We start from the raw sequence: 13,555 nt of genomic DNA on the forward strand, positions 1-13,555 counted from the left end.
TTAAAATAGTTGGAGGATCGTTGCAAGTGGTTGGAAGAGAAATTTAGGGTTTTGGAAGGCGCTGGCAACCATCATGGGATTGATGCCAAAGACTTAAGTTTGGTCCTAGACTTGGTGCTTCCTCACAAATTTAATATGCCGGAGTTTGAAAAGTACAACGGGACTATTTGCCTAGAGGCACACATAACAATGTTTTGTAGGAGAATGACTGGGTATGTGAACAATGATTAACTATTGATCCATTGTTTTCAAGATAGCTTAATAGGAGCAACGGCTAGGTGGTACAATCAGTTGAGCCGTGCAAGAATCGGTTCATGGAGAGATCTTGCACAAGCCTTCATGTAGCAGTACAGCCATGTGACTGATATGACGCCAGACAGGATCACACTTCAAAACATAGAGAAAAAACCTAATGAAAATTTTAGGCAATACGCACAACGATGGAGGGAAGTAGCAATGCAAGTACAACCACCACTGTTAGAAAAGGAGACCACTATGTTGTTTATCAACACTTTGAAAGCGCCGTTCATCACTCACATAATTGGAAGTACCACGAAAAGTTTCGCGAATATAGTTATGGCAGGAGAAATGATTGAGAACGCCATAAGGGGCAGTAAAATTGAGGGGGAAACGGCTAAAAGATCGGCCCCAAGGAGAAAGGACAACAAGGTGAATAACATGGATAGTCTCAACTCGAGGGCCATCACAGTCGGTCAGCCCAAAGCAGCTGCAGTCGGGCAACAAAGTACTCAAAGACAGGAATCGGGCACAAGACAGAATTCAGAAAGGATGCAATTTATGCTTATCCCTGTGACGTATCGTGAGCTTTATCAAAGCTTATACGATGCACATGTCATTGCTCCATTTCACTTGAAACCGCTACAGCCACCGTACCCCAAATGGTATGATGCAAATGCTAAATGCGAATATCATGCGGGAATACCGGGGCATTCGATTGAAAACTGCACCGGATTCAAGAAGACCGTGGAGAGGCTTATCAAGATGGGGGTTGTGAAATTCAACAGTACCCCTAATGCTAAAAATCCGTTACTAGTTCATGGCAATCAAGGAGTGAATGCCATTGATGAAACTAGGGAAGGAAGAATCAAGGAAGATATCGCTAAGGTGAAGACACCCATGAAAGTAATATGGGAGGAGATGGTGAAGAGAGGTATGTTGACCTCTGAAAAAGGTAGAGAATGAGAAACTATTGTGAATTCCATGGAGAGGTGTGTCATATGACCCAAAATTGTGGAGAGTTCAAGGCCATGGTGCAAGGCCTTATGGTTAACAAAGAGCTACAGATTTTTGAGGGTAGTTCTTGCAAAAGACAAATATGTGTGCTGGAAAATGAACGACAAGGAACCAGCCGACCAAGAATTATTATTTCCTTGCCAGGGAATAATGAAGTTGGGGCGCAAACCGGGCCCAAGGTTGTCATCCATAACCCACTCATTTCCCTTACAAGGATGACAAGAGGGTGCCATGGAACTATGACTGCAGTGTAACAGTACCTGAGGGGGAGAGTATGGCCAGCGCATCTAGGGGCGTGCAAAATGAAGGTTCCCATACGCGGAGTGGGAAACGTTATGATACAGAGGGTGTCAGAGTGGAGCCCACAAAGACAAAAGGTGTCGAGGTCGAGAAGGAAAAAGAAACTGAAGTATCCATCAATGAGTCGGTAAAGGAGGAGGAGGCTAAGGAGTTCCTAAAGTTCCTTAAGCATAGCGAGTATAGTGTGGTCGAGCAATTGCGTAAGCAGCCAGCCCGCATATCAGTATTGGCCCTACTTTTGAGTTCTAAAGTGCATAGGGATGCATTAATGAAAGTGCTCAACGAAACATATGTCACACACGACATATCTATTAACAAGTTGGACCGGTTGGTAAATAACATCAGTGCCTACAATTTCATCTGCTTCAATGATGATGAAACTCCACCTGGGGGCATAGGGTCAACCAAAGCCTTGCACATCACTACTCGGTGCAAGGGATACACGCTTCCAAGTGTACTCGTTGATAACGGGTCTACTTTGAACGTCCTTCCATTATCCACATTGAACAGATTACCCATTGACAGTTCGCATATGAAAACATGTCACAATGTGGTAAGAGCCTTCAATGGAACTGAAAGGAAAGTGATGGGACGAATTGACATCCCTTTGGAAATTGGACCAAATACATATGAAGTTGATTTCTTGGTGATAGATATCAAGCCCTCCTATAATTGTTTATTGGGGAGACCATGGATACACTCGGCAAGAGTGGTGCCCTCCTCATTGCACCAAAAATTGAAGTTAGTAACAGATGGACGGTTAATAACCATCAATGCGGAGGAGGACATTATAGCAGTAGTCACTAGCAAGGCCCCTTACGTCGAGGTGAATGAAGAGACTATTGAGTGTTCTTTCCGCTCTTTAGAAATCATCAATGAAACCTTCATTTTGGAAGGAAGTGAGGTGCCGGTACCTAAAATGTCTAGAGCCACAAGAATGGTCTTGCAAATAATGATGGAAAAGGGAGCATTGCCAGGAAAAGGACTAGGAAGGCAGTTGCAAGGAGGGGTTCAAATCCCAAAAGTGATTGAAAAGAAAGATCGCTTTGGTTTGGGCTTTCAGCCAGACCATAAGCACAAGAGACAAGAGATTGAGAAGCACCAAGCGAGAAGAAATGCACGTTTGAGCGGAGGAGAAGTGGAGTGGGAACCGTTGAAATTCTCACCTATATCCAAATCCTTTAAATCAGAAGGGTTACTGGTAGAAGAAAGTCATCAAATTAATGCTGAACACAATGAGGGATTGAAGCAAAGAAGCCTTGAGGGCATTCTCCCTTACGAACCGGGGAGTTCTCTGAACAATTGGACTGCGGAGGACCTTCCTGTAGTCTTTAGGAATTTTTTAGAGTAATTCTCGAAACATGTCTGTTACTCTAGGGCCTAGGAGTAGTAAGATTACATTTGTGAAAATAGGCTTATGTTCATCTATTATTATTTTAACAAAACATAACTATGTTATCAATTTGGACGAATATGGTTTCATTTTTATCAACCAATATTCCTTAAATTTTGGTAATTCTTATTCTTTTATTCATAGCACATAAACAATCATTCTTAGATTCATTCATTCTTTCATTCTTAGATTCATTCATTCTTTGTATATTTTTTCATACCCCCATAGGTCCCTAGATATCAATGATATGAGCACTGATACTGCAGCTCCTGATTTCTCCTGCGAGCAAAACATGTGTTTAGAGGAATTTCAGGATTTTAAAGACGTTCAAGATTGTGATATGTCTCCTGATCTGTTAAGAATGGTAAAACAAGAGGAAAAAAGAATTATGCCGCATGAAAAAGAGGCAATAGAGAATATAACCCTAGAGGAAGGAAAAGAGGTGAAAATTAACACGATTATTGATGAAGACACAAGGCAAAGACTGATTGATTTACTTCATAAGTTCAAGGACATCTTCGCATGGTCCTATCAAGATATGCCAAGTCTAAATACTGATATTGTGGTGCATCGTCTCCCAATAAAATAGGATTTTAAGCCAGTCCAGCAGAAGTTGCGAAGAATGAGGCCAGATATTGTTCTGAAAATAAAGGATGAAGTCAAGAAGCAATTCGATGCAGGATTCTTGCAAGAAGTGAAGTACTCCGAATGGGTAGCTAACATTGTACCAGTGCCTAAGAAAGATGGAAAGGTACGAATGTGTGTTGATTACAGATATTTGAATAAAGCTAGCCCAAAAGACAACTTTCCTTTACCGCACATCGACTCTTTGGTAGACAACACAGCAGGATATTCGTTGTTCTCCTTCATGGATGGTTTCTCAGGATACAATCAGATAAAGATGCATCCAGAAGACATGGATAAAACCACCTTCATAACATTGTGGGGTACCTTTTGTTACAAGGTAATGCCTTTTGGGTTGAAAAATGTAGGGGCAACATACCAACGGGCCATGGTAAACTTATTCCACGACATGATGCATAAGGATATTGAGGTGTATGTTGATGATATGATTGCCAAGTCACGTACAGAAAGAGAGCACATTGAGGTCTTGAGAAGATTGTTCTTGAGATTAAGAAAATTTCAGTTAAAGCTCAATCCAGCGAAGTGTACCTTTGGGGCTAGATCGGGAAAGCTATTGGGTTTCGTAGTCAGTGAAAAGGGAATAGAAGTTGATTCAGACAAAGTTAGGGCAGTAAGAGATTTTCCTCCACCACGTACTCAAAAAGAAGTTCGAGGATTCCTAGGAAGGTTGAATTACATCGCTCGGTTCATTTCACAATTGACCGAGAAATGCGATCCTATCTTTAGCCTCCTTAGAAAACACAATCAAGGTGCTTGGGATGAGGAGTGTCAAAATGCTTTTGAAAAAGTCAAGCAGTATTTGTTGAATACTTCGGTATTATCTCCACCAAGCCTAGATAAACCGTTAATACTGTACTTGTCAATATTCAGTAATTCTATGGGATGTGTGCTTAGTCAGCATGACGAGTCAGGGAAAAAGGAAAAGGCAATTTATTATCTCAGTAAGAAATTCACCGATGTGAAATGAGATATCCACCAATTGAAAAGTTGTGTTTGTCTTGATTTGGACAACTCGGAGATTAAGACAGTACATGCTATACCATACCACTTGGCTCATCTCGAAGCTTGATCCATTGAAATACATGATGGCGTCAACTGCTCTACATGGGAGAATGGCGAGATGGCAAATTTTGCTTTCAGAATTTGATATAGTCTATATAAGTCAGAAGGCTATAAAAGGAAGTTGTAACACCCTAAAAATTTCTACATTAAGATATTATCCTTAATATAGTAAAATAAGGAAATAAAGTGACAAGAAGAGGAAAAAATTGAGTTATGTCACTGGGAAGTATATTATGATATACTAATTTAAGAAAGGACTAAATTGTAAAAGTGAGAAAAGTTTTGTCGCCCAAGAGTAAATACTTAAAATTTGAGGGATTAAAAAGTAAATATGAAAAGTTGAAAGACTAATAGTGCAAATATTTTAAGGGTGGAATGATCTAGAAACCAAGGAAAATTGATGAATTAGGACCAAATTGAATAGGTGAAGAATTATGAAGGACTAAATTGTAATTTTACCAAATTAGGTGATGACTCAAGAATGGAATTTTAAAAGATAACTAAGGGAAAAATGGTCAATTGGAAGAGAGAGAAATCTAGAGACAATGATGATGTTGGAGATATTTTAGATAAATTAAATAAATAAATATTAGTTTATTAATACTTTAAATTAATTTTTAAATGACATTTTATTATTTTATTATTATTTTATTTAGTATATATAAGGAAGGAAAGATGAAGAATTATCATCTTTTCTTTCCTATGCAAACCAACGTAAGAGAGAGGAAGAAGAAAAGAAGTTTTCTTTCTTTACAATTTGGTCATTCCACCAAAAATTCACCATTTTCACCTAGAAATCAAAAGAATTTCCATAGCTACTAAGAGAGAAAAATGTTAAGGAGACCATGAGGAGTTAGAATATCAAGTTGGATTCAAGAAATAGAAGTTGGAGGAGAGAGAAAATCAAGTTAAAGATTAGTATCAATAGAACAATGTAAGTACATCAAGATTTCAATATGTTTTTAAGTTTGTTATTATTGACAAAGCATGGAAATAATGTAATAGTAAAGTTTTCTTACATAAGGTCCTATATTCTTGATATGTTAGTGAAGAGAAAATAAGAGAAAGTGATGAGAAATAGTGTAGAAAAAGAAAAAAAAGGGTATTATAACATGGTAATTAATATCTTGCACTAAAACAGTTTTGGACAGCAGCAGTAGTCTAACTTTGAAAAATCATCAAAAATTGTAGAAACCTAATTATAGGATGAATAAAATATGAAATTAAATATTGTTAAGTCTAGTTTCTTATAGAAGAAATGATGTAAGCAATGGAATTGTAAATCATGAGATATGATAAATTTTGTGAGACAAGGTCAGAATGATTTCGGGTTCCCCTGTTCTGACTTTTTAAAATCATAAAAAATTGGATAAAAATAATTATGGGCTTAAATTTATATATTTAGAATCCTGAATGAGTATATTTTCAATAGAAACAAATAGGAACATCACTCGAATTCTATATGAGGAGATAATTAATTTTTAGTGAAGAAGGGTCACAACTGTCAGACAGTAGAATAAGGGTGACTTTAAAGAATAAACTGTACTTATTGGCTAAACTAAAAATTATGAAAATTTTATGGAAAGAAGATATATGAGTTTAGTTTTAGGGAAAATTAGTGGATCTTAATTTGGAGTTCTATATCTCCAGATATAAATAATTTAGTGATTATGACGTAGATAGACAGCTTGAATATTCATAAAAGTAAATAATAAAAATTATAGATAATGTTACTTACAAGTGTGTATATACATTAAGGATGTGGAGTGGAGAGGAGGAGGAGGAAAAATATGTATGAATATTCATTTAGCATGGCTAATTTGCATATTTTAGGCTCAGGGACTAAATTGAATAAAAGTAAAACTTTATGGGCAATTTTGTAAAAATGTCAGAAATGACCAAATTGCATGAAATGTATTATTTTATTATTTAAATTATAAAATTGAATGAAATTATTAATTTAGTTCAAGATCGGGGGAAAACATGTTTTAGGGATTAAATTGAAAAGAGTTGAAATTATGGAAAATTCTGATATTTTATAGAATTCATGGACTGTTATCAATATGTATGAGAATAATAGTTGGAAATAAGGATTAAGTTGCAAGAATTTTATTTTCCTGACCCTAAGGATGAAATCATCATTAATTAAAAGTTTAGGGGCAAATGGTAATTTTGCCTAGAGCATTAATTAAATGCATTAGAATATGAAATGAATGAAAATGATGATCAAATTTATTTATAAAGATCCGGAAGACTCAAATATGAGACTTGATCGTGGAAAAGAAAAGATATTGGATTAATGAAATTATAAACACAAACAAGCAATGAGGTAAGTTCATGTAACTTGAATTATATTCTTAAATGCTTGAAATGTATGTTATTGATGTGAATATGATTTGAAAGTTCATTGTATGAAAATTTATGAAACATTGATATATTTGATAAAAAGGGGAAGAAATCCCGGTTAAATGAAAAGAAATTTCGATGGATCTCTGAAAAAGAATTGACGATAAAAAGGATCTAGCCCGGACGGGTGATCCTATCCTGATATAGCCCTCCCGAAGAATATGTGGAAAATGGATTTAGCCCGGACGGGTAATCCGAATTAGGGTCTGAATTTAGCCTGGACTGGTAATTCAGATCCAAGCTCATTAGAGTAATTGTCGTTGCAGGGGATTTAGCCTGGACTGGTAATCCCGACAATACTCTATGAGTTTATATTACAGGGGATTTAGCCTGGACTGGTAATCCTGCTGTAAGGATGAGGTTCGCAGGAGTGTGCTTTCTGAAATGAAATGTGTAAGACCATGGTTGAAAGATACCATGGAAACAGGATATAAAATGTGTAAGACCATGGTTGAAAGATACCATGGCAACATGATATGAAATATGTAAGACCATGGTTGAAAGATACCATGGCAACAGGATATAAAATGTGTAAGACCATGGTTGAAAGATACCATGGCAACATGACGGGAATGAATAAGACCATGGTTGAAAGATACCATGGCAACCTAACAGAAAATAAGTAAGACCATAGTTGAAAGACACTATGGCATCATGTCAAAGATAAATAAGACCGTGGATGGGAGACGCGATGACATCTATTGAACAATTGATATTCAGGTAATATGTATCAGATGACGGATGGTTATATAAAATGGTTGTGTGAAATGTTTACAAGAACTGGTCATATGGAAATTTATGTACAAAATAGTTGTATGAAATAATTATGAAGATAGATAAATAAAATAAGAATAAGTACATGGAATATAATTTATATTAAGTTTGATATAAACTTTACCCAAAAAATATACATAAAATAAATGGAAATGATGGAGCATGAAATATTGATATAATGAAATGATTGATATATACTTATGAAGAAATGGTAAGAGAATGATATGTTTCATGACATGTACATATATGATTATCTTTGATGTGTTGATACAAGGAAATTATGTAAGTAAAGACAATTATTAAACTCAAGCGTGACATGTCGAGAAAATAAGTATATCAATGTTGAATTTATATGAAATATGTGCAAGTATACTAACAATGATGTTTTTTGACGCTTAGACAAGTGTCAAGCTATTGATTGAATGGTAACATGTTTAATTATAAGAAGCATTGAAATGGTAAGTACTTAGATGAAAATATTTAACATTTTGCAAAATTTTTTATGATCCCGATTTAATTCCGGTTGGTTTTTAATGTATGTTTGGGGCTTCAAAGGCCCAATAGAGAGACGTTATGATTATTTTCAAAATATGAATAATAAATGACTCAGAATTATCTAAAAATGTTCAATAAGCTCCGGTAATACCTTGTACCTATTCTGGCAATAGATACGGGTAGGGGGTGTTACAGAAGTGCGGTCGCAGACTTCTTGGCCAGTAGGGCTCTAGAGGATTATGAGCCATTGAACTTTCATTTTTCAAATGAGGAGTTAATGTGTATAGCAATGACCGAAGATTCTCCTTGGAAACTGAACTTTGATGGGGCTTCTAATGCAGTTGGAAATGGAATTGGGGCAGTCTTAGTATCCTCGAACGACGATCATTACCCATTTACGTGCAAGTTGGACTTTGATTGCACGAACAATATGGTTGAGTATGAAGCATGCATCATGGGACTTCAAGCATCTATAGAGCGAGGTATAAAAACCTTAGAAGTGTATGGAGATTCTGCGTTGGTAATTTATCAACTTAGAGGTGAATGGGAGACAAGGGACCCTAAATTGATCAATTATCAAAAGGTAGTTTTGGGGTTACTTGAGGAGTTCGACGATATCACCTTCAATTATCTCCCACGAGACGAAAATTAGATGACAGATGCTTTAGCAACCTTGACCTCCATGATTAAGGCAAATAAAGAAGAAGAGATGAGACCAATTCAAATGAGCGTCTACGAGGCTCCAGCTCATTGTTGCAACATTGAGAAGGAAGAAAAGGATGATAACCCTTGGTATCAGGATATATTACGATATGTGAGAGATCGTAAATACCCTGAACAGGCTGATGAAAACGACAAAAGAACTTTGAGAAGGTTAGCTTGTGACTATGTCTTGGACGGGGATATCCTATACAAGAGAAGGAAAGACCAAGTACTTTTAAGACGTGTCGATGTCGTGGAAGCTAAGCTGATTTTAGAAGTAGTTCATGAAGGTGTATGTGGGACGCATGCAAATGGGTTCACAATGGCAAGGAAAATCATGAGGTTTGGCTATTATTGGGCCACGATGGAAGGGGATTGTATCAACTATGCCAAGAAATGACATAAGTGTCAGATTTATGGGGACAAAATTCATATACCACCTTCACCTTTACATGTTATGACTTTCCCATGGCCCTTCTCCATGTGGGGCATGGATGTCATTGGACCAATATCACCGAAAGCTTCGAATGGACATCGGTTTATCTTCGTGGTAATTGACTACTTTACAAAATAGGTAGAGGCCGCCTCTTATGCTAATGTTACTAAGTCAGCTGTGAGTTGATTCTTGAAGAAAGAGATCATTTGTAGGTATAGAATGCCTGAGAAGATCATATCCGACAATGCATTGAACTTGAACAACAAAACGATAGCAGAAGTTTGTGACTAGTTTAAGATCAAACATTACAATTCTTCTCCCTATCGCCCAAAAATGAATGGGGCAGTAGAGGCCACCAATAAGAACATTAAGAAAATAGTGGAGAAGATGACAGGGACTTACAAAGATTGGCATGAGAAATTACCGTTTGCACTCCTCTCCTATCGAACATCTGTCAGAACCTCTACTGGGGCAACTCCATTCTCGTTTGTTTATGGGATGGAAGCAGTGTTACCCATTGAAGTAGAAATACCGTCTCTCTGAGTCTTTTCAGAAATAAGGTTAGATGAGGCTGAATGGGTTCAATCCCGATATGACCAGTTAAACTTGATTGAGGAAAAGAGGCTAAGAGCCATTTGGCATGGTCAGATGTATCAGAAGCGAATGATGTGAGCTTATGATAAGAAAGTTCGACCAAGAGAATTCCACGAGGGAGACCTTGTACTGAAAAAGATCCTTCCTATTCAAAAAGACTTTAGGGGGAAATGGATACCGAATTGGGAAGGGTCGTACGTCGTGAAGAAAGCTTTCTCTGGCGGTGCATTAATCTTAACAGAAATGGATAGGAAGAGTTTACCCAATCCATTGAATTCGGACTCAGTTAAAAAATACTTTGTCTAAAGAGGAAGAGAATCCAAGGTGAAAACTCACAAAGGGTGCCTTGAGATTAAAAAAAATGGAGAGGCCAAGGTGAAAACCCGTAAAGGGCACCTTGTGACCAAAAGGGTTTTGAGTTGAAAACCCGAAAGGGCAGCTCAAATTTTGAAGAGTACACAGTGATCTTGCTATATTTGATTCAATAAAGAAAGAAGCACGTTGAATATTGGGGCATCAACAGAGTACCATTGGATCCTTTAAACACATGTTGAACTCAAGAAAGACTTCATGGAGCTGGTGTATAGACACTCAAGTGGCGATATCTTGGGCATCTAACTTTTATCCTGTTTGCTATCTTTAGATTTTTTTTCCTTCTCAAAGATAGGCTTTCAGATTAATTTCCTTTGTATCTTTTTTTGATAATTCATTCAAATACAATTATTCTTAAAAGTTTATTCATCTTCCATTATTCTTTAAGTAAATTGCTTTGAGAAAATGATAGATGAACTAAATATGTTCACAAACGAAGTTTTGCGCATTACTTTGGAATTTCTAAATAATACAAGAAACTAAAACAGGACAATTGTTCGAGAAATTCACGTAAGTAAGGGATGAAGGAACTCGAGGAATTTCTTTCTTCCAGTCTAAAAGGAAAATGGACAAAAAAACCAACGATTCAATTCCAAGGAAAGATTATCTTACAGACATCCTCCGTGGATTGTAGCATTGGAGGAAGGGTACAGGCCTACAGGCTGAGCAAGAATAATACTTTGAGAAAAGAAAAGACAAATGAAGGAATGATTGGTGACGTCTAGGATAGGGGTCATGTTCATAACATTTTGCATCATAACATTAGGAACATTCAATCATAGCATCCTAATTATCAAGCATAATCATTCTACAGGTTATCAAAGACAACACACCTTAATCCCCTAAGCAGTAGGGTAATAGGCTGCAGCATAACAGATCTAACCTTCAGATGTTTATACTGAAGTAGATCCAAGATGGTTTGGCATCCTTGTGCTTACAAGGAACAAATCGAAGACATAGCTGATTTGGCTTTCACGGTTTACATTGAAGCAAATATAAGATGATTTGGCATCTCTGTATTGTCAGAGAACAAATCGAAGTCTGGCATCTCCATTTCGACGGAGAGCAGATATATAGCAGATCTAACCTTCAAATGTTTATACTGAAGCAGATCCAAGATGGTTTGGCATCCTTGTGCTTACAAGGAGCAAATCGAAGACATATCTGATTTGGCTTTGACCTGCTTACGTTAAAGCAAATCTAAGATGATTTGGCATCTCTGTATTGTAAGAGAACAAATCGAAGTTTGGCGTCTCTATATTCAACAGAGGGCAGACACATAGCAGATCCAAGATGGTTTGGCATCCTTATGCTTACAAGGAGTAAATCAAAGACATAGCTGATTTGGCTTTCACGTGCTTATGTTGGAGCAAGTCTAAGATGATTTGGCATCTCTGTATTGTCGGAGAACAAATCGAAGTTTGGTGTCTCCATATTCGACAGAGTGCAGACACATAGTAGATCTAACCTTCAGATGATTAGACTGAAGTAGATCCAGGATGGTTCGGTATCCTTGTGCTTACAAGGAGCAAATCGAAGACATAACTGATTTGGTTTTCGCGTGCTTACGCTGGAGCAAATCTAAGATGATTTGGCATCTCTGTATTGTCAGAGAACAAATCGAAGAAGCAGATTCGGCGTCTCTGTGTTCGGCGGAGAGCAGATCGAAGATATCAACATGACAGTCACAAGTTCACAAGAAGCAGGTTGAAGACCATGATTTGATAAGACCGGTTAAATTTGGTTTTTCTAGGAGTCTTTGCTCGATTCCGTTACACAACAATGAGCAAAGAGGGGCAGCTGTAATAGCCCAAATTTAACCGGGCCTTAAAACCAAATGAAATAAATAAATAAATAAATGATTGTTTATTTAACAGACCATATAAAGTCTAGTTTACAAGAGCCCAAACACAGGCCCAAATACCTTAGACCCGTTATACCGAAATAGACCGGTTACAGCCCAATAGCCTAGACTACCCGTGTACCCAAATACACCCATACCCCACCTAGCCCGGGACTAAAATGGCCCAACTGGCCCAAACTATTATACCAAGGCAGGAAACTCTAGGATTTCTGCCTTCTTTCTCCTTGAGTCGACACTGATTCTAGAAGGTTCAGGGAGCGTCTGTCCAGCTCCCAAATCGAGGCCACCATTCAAGGCTCTGCCTCCGTAATCAGCGCCTCACCATCACCACGAATCCTCACCACCAGACTTCAGGCCTCCATCAACGCTAGCAACCCTTAAATCACCGAGATCCTCGCGGTCACCTGCAAGAAAAGCAAAGAAATCAAAGCAAGATTGCAGTAAATAGATTAGAACAGAGTTTGGAAAGAATCTTTCTATTTCTTTCCAAAATAGGCAGTAAATCAGGGCTATAAAGCCTTTTCTCAAATCTGTAAAAATAGAGGCGAATACACAGAGAGATAGGGAAAAACAAACCCCAAAAGCATTGTACACCAAACATTTGCAATAATATTTCAGAAGGTGATTATTTTTTCATACCTTGTTTTCTTTTTTCTTTTACGAACATATAAATCGTTTTTCTTTTTAAAAAAAGTAACGTTCAAAAGAAAAGGGAGTTACCTGTGGAAGGACGAAGGTTTTAGACCCTCAGACCACCGTGTACGACAGCGCGTGGTGCCCCTGTAGGACCGGTAACAAGAGCATGGCCTACGGAGGCCAAACCCGGAGCTCCTCTCCTCTCCCCTCTTTCAGAGGAGATTCTAAAGTTTTTTTTTTAATTCGGGTTTCAAATGAATATAAAACTAAAAAATTGACTTATATAGCCTTAACAGAACGACGCCGTTTTAGCTTAATCCAATAAGCTTAAAACGACGTCGTATTAAGACTAAGGATCCGCGCGTTGACCCGATTACCTGGGAAGGATCCGCGTGTTTTTGAAGATTGGGTTAATTATTCAATCGATCCTTCCACCTTTTTTGTGTTTATAATTATGTTTTATTTTATTTATGATCTAGCCCTAATATTTTGTTTCAGTTTTGATTTAGTCCCTGCCATAGCTATTTTAAGTCTAGAGTTAAAACGCTGTCATTTTGGGAATAGGGCGTTTTGCCCAATGAGTCCCTTTTGTTTTACGTGTGTTTTAATTAGGACCTTAATT

This window comes from Gossypium arboreum, chromosome 8 (assembly GCF_025698485.1).
Source record: "Gossypium arboreum isolate Shixiya-1 chromosome 8, ASM2569848v2, whole genome shotgun sequence".
Taxonomy (NCBI): Eukaryota; Viridiplantae; Streptophyta; class Magnoliopsida; order Malvales; family Malvaceae; genus Gossypium; species Gossypium arboreum.